The sequence below is a fragment of the Papaver somniferum genome, chromosome 9 (genome assembly GCF_003573695.1).
Source record: "Papaver somniferum cultivar HN1 chromosome 9, ASM357369v1, whole genome shotgun sequence".
NCBI lineage: Eukaryota > Viridiplantae > Streptophyta > Magnoliopsida > Ranunculales > Papaveraceae > Papaver > Papaver somniferum.
Window position 1 is genome coordinate 77,468,725 of NC_039366.1, and position 7,666 is coordinate 77,476,390.

Sequence of the window (7,666 nt, forward strand, 5' to 3'; positions counted from 1 at the left end):
GCACTGTGGAAGTCTAGTTCAGGTCTGGAACTATAGTTTGCGAACTGGTTTACTTGTGAAAAGGTGATGAGTGCCAAATATTGTATATATTTGCACCTTTTTATTGGCATTTAACTCATCATTTGTGCACTAAAGCTCCATTTTATCCCATATTCTGTGTTTTCATTGTTTTCAAGAATAAATACTTTTCTCAATTAATTTTGCATTTTTAGGTACTAAATAAAGCCTGGTTAACTTACGGAGCGAAAAGAGCAAAGACACGGGAAAAAGCCGAAGGAAACTCTAGCGGAAAAGAAGTGAAGAATGCGGTATGGAAGACTCAAGGATGAAAATGGGCTTAACAAGGAAGAAATTGTTCTTAAAGAAGAAGTGGGCTCAAGATTACCTAAACCCAAACCCATATCCTAAACCCAAAATCCAAACCCAAACCCGCTTCTCTCCTTAGCTGTCAGATTGGATCCATTCCATCATCTAACGGTCGCTTCATCAGAGTACATCGAGCTTTGATGTTCCTGTCTAACACTATAGCACCTAACTCCATCTTGGACCGTCAGTTTTGATGTATTCCATATCCAACGGTCGCTCCACATCCACTTCCATCGCGCCGTTGGATCATTCTCTCATCTTTTCATCCAACATCTTCCCTTCGCTGACATCAAAATTTGATGAGCCCCCTCAACACCATAACCTAGAATACCTATACCCCAAAACAAACAGCCCCTAACCCATTCTTCTCTCGAGCTCTTCTTCCCCTTCTTCCCAAAAATTGCAGAGCCTGCAAATCCCTCTCCCTGACACCACAAGCGTCTGCTCCACCATCTCCCATCCCTCGGGTTCCACCACCACAACCACCCGAAAAAAAACCCATCTCCCTAGTTTCCCCCTCTCTCATTCCTAGCATCATTCCTGGATGCTATGAATTAGGCAGTGAGAAGCTAGGGTTAACTAGGAGCGCAGAGAAGACCAAGAAGGCATGAGTTCGTAGCAGAAGAGGAAAGCAAGGACGAGCAAGAGAGCAGAGGAGACAAATTCAGAGAATCAATGAGTGAATTCTCGATTTTCAAAATTCGGGTTCTTTCAAAATTAGGGTTTAGAAATTAGGGATTTCATGTAAAACTATAAATAGAAGATGGTATCGTGTGTGTGGGGGTATGCCTGGGCTAGCCAGAGCACCAATAGTGTTAGTTTTAGGTTTTTACTTTTTTTGTTTCAATTCTAATTTTAATTCACAGTTCATGTTCTAAGTTGTTCTGCTAGGGTTAGATGAAACCCTAATTTGCTATTTGTTGTTCATGTTCATGATAATAACCTTGTTATGCTTAATTGTTTAGGATGGAATTTAGTCTTAGGACTTCAATACTTAACTTTCACAGTGTATGTAATGCATCCATTGTAGTTAGATTTATTCTGTGTTGTAGAACTGCAACTCATGCTTAACAGTATATATGAACCTTTTGATTAGCTGTACCTTGAAAAGACAGTTAATACTTAGGAGGATTATCTTAGTTGTGACTGAATCATCCATATCAGATTGACCTTATATATGTAGAGGATTGATATCCCTTTCATTATCAGTTATAAGGACAAGGTTAGTGTTAGGATCAGAACAAGTAATGTAAATTAGTGGTGGACTCAAAGGCCCTAGTATACTTCCCATTGTTTAGCTCTTGTCACTTTCACTTTAGGAAATTAGTTAGGAAAACACAAAGAAATAGCATTACACCCTCCTTTTCCCTGAGGACAAACCCCTTCTTACCTCACTCACTACAACTGACCCTGTATACTTGCAGGTCTAAGTTGTAGGTTCTTTTAAAACCACACCAAGTTTTTGGCGCCGTTGCCGGGGAATCGGTAGCGGTGTGATTGTTTCTTTTCTTCCACTTTACTGATTTTTAATATACTGCTTGTACATATGTGTTAGATTTTTGGTTTTTCTGTTGTTAATAGTGTTAGATGTAACTAGTTTATTTGATCTGTCATTTTGTAATAGTTTAATAACATCATCATTCCACTTCATCTTAGCTGTAGTTTATCTGCCATTTTGTAGTTGTTAACTTAGCATCACTGCATTTTCATTTTCATTGCACTTTCATTTTCCCTGCATTCCACTTCATCTTGGCTTATTGTTTGTATATATATGTTAGCTTAGTCTGCCATGTGTTAGCTTAGTCTGCCATGTAACATAGTCTGCCTCATTTGCATACTTAGCAAACAGTAACCTTGTGTATATATGTGTTATCTTTCTCTTTGTTCTGTCACCTGCATACCTTCAAAGCATCACTGCATCTGTGGCTTTTCCCATTATCTGTGGCTTTGCTCATTTTTTCATCGTCTGTAGCTTTGCCCTGCCCTGTAACTGCCTGCGTCCCAGTCTTGGCCTTGCCACAACTGCATCTGTTACTGCATTTTCTTGGAGTACTTGAGCATTAAGTCTGCATATTGACCATTGGGTCATTTTTGGTTCTATAACAAGTGCAACTGTGAAGTTTAACATACTGTGAATGCTTGAATGTGCTGCTGTCATCTTGAATGCCTGAAATCTGTTGCTGTGAATGTGGTGTGGTGCTGTCAACTGTGAAATTTGCTGAAATTTAATGTTGTGAATGCCTGAGTTGTATGCTGAGTTAGAAGTGTCATCTTGAATGCATGAAATTTGCTGCTGTGAGAACTAATTCTCTATCCTGAAAACCACCAGGTACCTGCAACTGCTGTGCAAAACAAGGAGAAGGAGAAGCAGAACAAAACTGTTCTAGTGCCTCAAACAGGTGGTGTGGTGCTGTGAAGAAAAGAGCTGAAGAAATTCTGAATTGTGGTGCTGCATTGGTGGGCCAAAGACCATGACCTGTTGCTGCTGTGGGCTGTGAGCTAGCTTACTGCCACTGAAGAGGTTATCCTGCTGCTGTTGGAGTTGAAAGATTGAACAAGGCCCAACTGGGTTGTGCAACAAAAGAAAAGGGGATAAAAGCCCAACTGGGCTTCCTCCAAAAACAAGTAAGCCTGAACCCATTAGCAAAGCCCAACTGGGCCTTCTTTATTGTCTGTTGGGTTTATATTTTTTTCCGGGCTTGTAATATTATTTTAAACCCAATAGTGGGCTTGTGCTTTTGGATTTTTGGGATTGTAATTTTAATTGGACTATGGGCTCATAACTTTGAACATCAACTGGGCCTTGTACTCAAAACAGCAACTTTGGAACTTTGAGAACAGTGGGCTTAAAATCTTTGAAAATCTATCAAGTTTTCCAATTTCAAAAACTCTTGTTGGGCTCCTCACTTTCCAAATAACCTGTTGGGCCTCCTGAAGACTACTGGGCTATGCTTTGGGACCTGTTAAAATACCAACTGGGCCTGTTCAAACTTCATCCAAATTCACAGTTGTAGGCTGTTTTTCAAACTGCCTAGTGGGTTGTGCATTCTCCCACTAATGTGGGATTGCTCCCAATTTTAAAACCAAATTTGCTCCCAATAACCAAAAATTTTCTCCCACATTCAAACCAAATTTTCTTTTCAAAACCCATCAAAACCAATTTTTTCTGAAAACAATGGGCGAGTATGTGAATAAACCCCGTAGTCTCCATGAATACGTGTACTCTAACAGAATAAGTCAGTTATCATGTATCGTCTTACCCCAGACTGATGACCCATTTGAACTAAACGCAAGCATGATACAAATACTTCCTATATTTCGAGGGTTCGATTCTGAGAATCCCTATAATCATGTAAGAGAGTTTGAACAAATTGTCTGGGATTTACAACCTGACCATATATCCGAAGACTCTTTGAAATTGCGCTTGTTTACATTTTCTTTAAAGGAAAGGGCTAAAACATGGTTTTACAATCTGAGACCGCAATCAATCACCACTTGGGACCAACTCATAAATCAATTTGTCAAAAAGTTCTTTCCACATCATAGGACCATCTCTATTCGTCAAAGTATTAATTTTTTTGTCCAGTTAGATGGAGAGACACTTTTTCATTATTTTGAACGGTTTAATGATTTGTTGTTTGAGTGTCCTCATCATGGCCTTGAGAAGTGGAGACTGGTGGTCATTCTTTATGAAGGACTAGACTTTAAGTCTCGATCCTTGGTTGAATCTATGTGTAATGGTGAGTTCATTGATAAAACCGTGGACGATGCATGGTCATTTCTAGCTGAAGTTGCAGAGAAAACCCATCAGTGGGAAACCTATAGGGAAACTAGGACCATGCCACATGATATGGGTAATCACCATGAGTCAGATGTCGATTTTCCCAATGAGCTTAATTCTGGATATAGTGTTTCATACCCTATTGCTGAAAATGTCAATCCATATTCACCTATTTTAGAGGCAGATGTATGGACGAAAAACACTAATGGTTTTGACAAAGTATGATTTTCATGTATTTGTGATGATGATGATGATGATGATGATGATGATGTTATGTTAGAAGAACATGTCTATGCTGAAAATGTTATGGAACCTTTGGGTTCAAATACATTAGGCTTTTCTACCCCGACCTTCATGAATGATGTTTCTTCTAGTATTCCATATACATGTGATGAGGCTACTGATTTAGATATTGTGCAGTTATCCTGTGAAGAGCATGACTTAGGTATTGTTGAATCTTCTGTTGACACTAATGATCCTATGCATGAAAATATAGTTGATGTGTCTGATTTCATACTTAAGCCACAATATATTGCTTCTTTTGATGCTGATTTGGATATTTCGGATAACCATGATTCTGAATTTGGACTTGTGCAATTGTTTTGTGATGATAACCATGTTACACAACTTGATTATGACTTAGAAAATGCTGATGTGACTGATAATATTGGTACTCTTGATCTCATGCATGTGAGAAACTTAGATGTCACCTTCCTACTTAAGTCACAATCTGATAGCCTTCCACCCAACCTAGATTTGGTTTGTGACAATATTGTAAAACCAACTTTTCTGAGAATACCTAATCTAGGCCTGGAACTGTGTGCCTCCCAAGTCCTTTTGGACTATTTTGCAGCAAAATACAATACTTTTAAGGAGCCACAATTGGAATACATTTCTTTGCCCATCCCGCAAAAAGTCCATTTTGAGTTAGACCTGGTGAATCCCGAAACCCCAAAATTGCTAGATTTTGTGCTTAAAAATAAATCTGTTGAAAAATTCAGGTTTAGGGGTGATTCATTCGGTTGTTCACTCTCGCTCCCATTTCAGTCCAACTATAGTTGTTTGAAACTGTCTATGTTTCAACACTTTGTCTTTTGGGTTGATCCTCAACTCTTTAGACTGTATGTATATAGTGAATTGTTTGTATATAATCTGGTAGGTAATGTTTAGTGGAATCATATGTTTCTTGTATATATTGTGCTAACCCAATGTGAATTCAGTTGAGTTACTGTTGGGTTTTGCCTTGAATAATGGAGTTCAAAACTTGCTTTCGCCAATATCCGGTAATCTCTTTCCTTTTTCTACACTTAGCATCGTTCTCATGGTATGTGTTATAATCATGTTTATCTTTTGAAACATTGAGGACAATGTTTAGTTTAGGTTTGGGGGTGAAAAGTAGATACTTTGATAACATGCTATAATTGAAAAACATAACTCTTTCTTTTTGAAAAAAAAATAAAAAAATCAAAATAAAAAATAAAAAATTAAAAAATTCGGAAAAAAAAACATAAAAATTGAGCTCATTTACCTTGAAATGTTGACTCTTGTGCATGTATGTAAACATAAGGATTCTTAGTCTAGATATTTAGGCACCCTGATTCTAGCACAATTCACATAGTGATAAGAAACTTGCACGCGCACGATCTACCAATACATGTATAGCCTCATCCTTGAGGTGTTCTATCGGAAGTCACGATTGCCAATCACTTTAGAATACTTAACGAGACTTGACTAGCTTGTTCTTTGGTTGGTTGGGATAGAAGGTGGAGGTTACATTAAGAAAGACAACCATCGAATTTAACTGGGTACATCAAAAAGGGCTACCTCTTGCAAAGTGTCATGTAATTTTTTGTTTCTTTTTGCTTATGTATCAAAAGAGTTACCATGTTGTAATTTTTGTTTCAAAAAAAAAAAAAAAAAAAATCAAAAAAAAATCAAATCAAATCAAAAAAAAAAAAAAAATCAAGTATTTATCAATTCCATCCTCTCTTGTTCCAAAAATAAAAGAGAGTAGTTAATGTAAATAAGAGTCATATAAAGAGTCATCTTTTGTGTTTTTGTGTTATAAGCAAGGAAGGGTGTATGCCAGTGATGTACAACGCGAGTAATTGTGAAATACCTCCAACTCATTCACATTTCTCGCAAAGTCCGGACAACTAGCTAGATTTCGACCTCGGTTCTTAGCCTGAGAAACTATCTCTTGGTGATTAGTAGTCATAACATCCGATCTTTCTTTACACATGTGTAGATACACTTTACACTCTTATCACATGTCTTTATTTGTTATCAGGGCTAGGATTGTGCCTTTGATAGCTAGATTGACATCTCCATTTTGCTGTGAGCTTCTACTGTCTTGCACATGTCACATTTCATGGAATCTGGGCTTATATTTTGTCCTAAAAATTTGTAGGTACGTTCTAAGCAAACCTTCACGAGACTTCAACTCGTCCACTAGGGACACTTAGTGGTTTAAAAGGCTTATTGCATTCGCTAAATGCAATCGAGAGACCAGCGACAGTGGTATAGGTAGGATTTCCTTAGTTTTGTTTTACTTGAGGACAAGTAAAATTCAGGTTTGGGGGTATTTGATGAGTGCCAAATATTGTATATATTTGCACCTTTTTATTGGCATTTAACTCATCATTTGTGCACTAACACTCCATTTTATCCCATATTCTGTGTTTTCGTTGTTTTCAAGAATAAATACTTTTCTAAATTAATTTTGCATTTTTAGGTACTAAATAAAGTCTGGTTAACTCACGGAGCGAAAAGAGCAAAGACACGGGGAAAAGCCGAAGGAAACTCTAGCGGAAAAGAAGTGAAGAATGCGGTATGGAAGACTCAAGGATGAAAATGGGATTAACAAGGAAGAAATTGTTCTTAAAGAAGAAGTGGGCTCAAGATTACCTAAACCCAAACCCATATCCTAAACCCAAAATCCAAACCCAAACCCGCTTCTCTCCTTAGCCGTCAGATTGGATCCATTCCATCATCTAACGGTCACTTCATCAGAGTACATCGAGCTTTGATGTTCCTGTCTAACACTATAGCACCTAACTCCATCTTGGACCGTCAGTTTTGATGTATTCCATATCCAACGGTCGCTCCACATCCACTTCCATCGCGCCGTTGGATCATTCTCTCATCTTTTCATCCAACATCTTCCCTTCGCTGACATCAAAATTTGATGAGACCGCTCAACACCATAACCTAGAATACCTATACCCCAAAACAAACAGCCCCTAACCCATTCTTCTCTCGATCTCTTCTTCCCCTTCTTCCCAAAAATTGCAGAGCCTGCAAATCCCTCTCCCTGACACCACCAGCGTCTGCTCCACCATCTCCCATCCCTCGAGTTCCACCACCACAACCACCCGACAAAAACCCATCTCCCTAGTTTCCTTATCTCTCATTCCTAACATCGTTCATGGATGCTATGAATTAGGCAGTGAGAAGCTAGGGTTAACTAGGAGCGCAGAGAAGACCAAGAAGGCATGGGTTCGTATCAGAAGAGGAAAG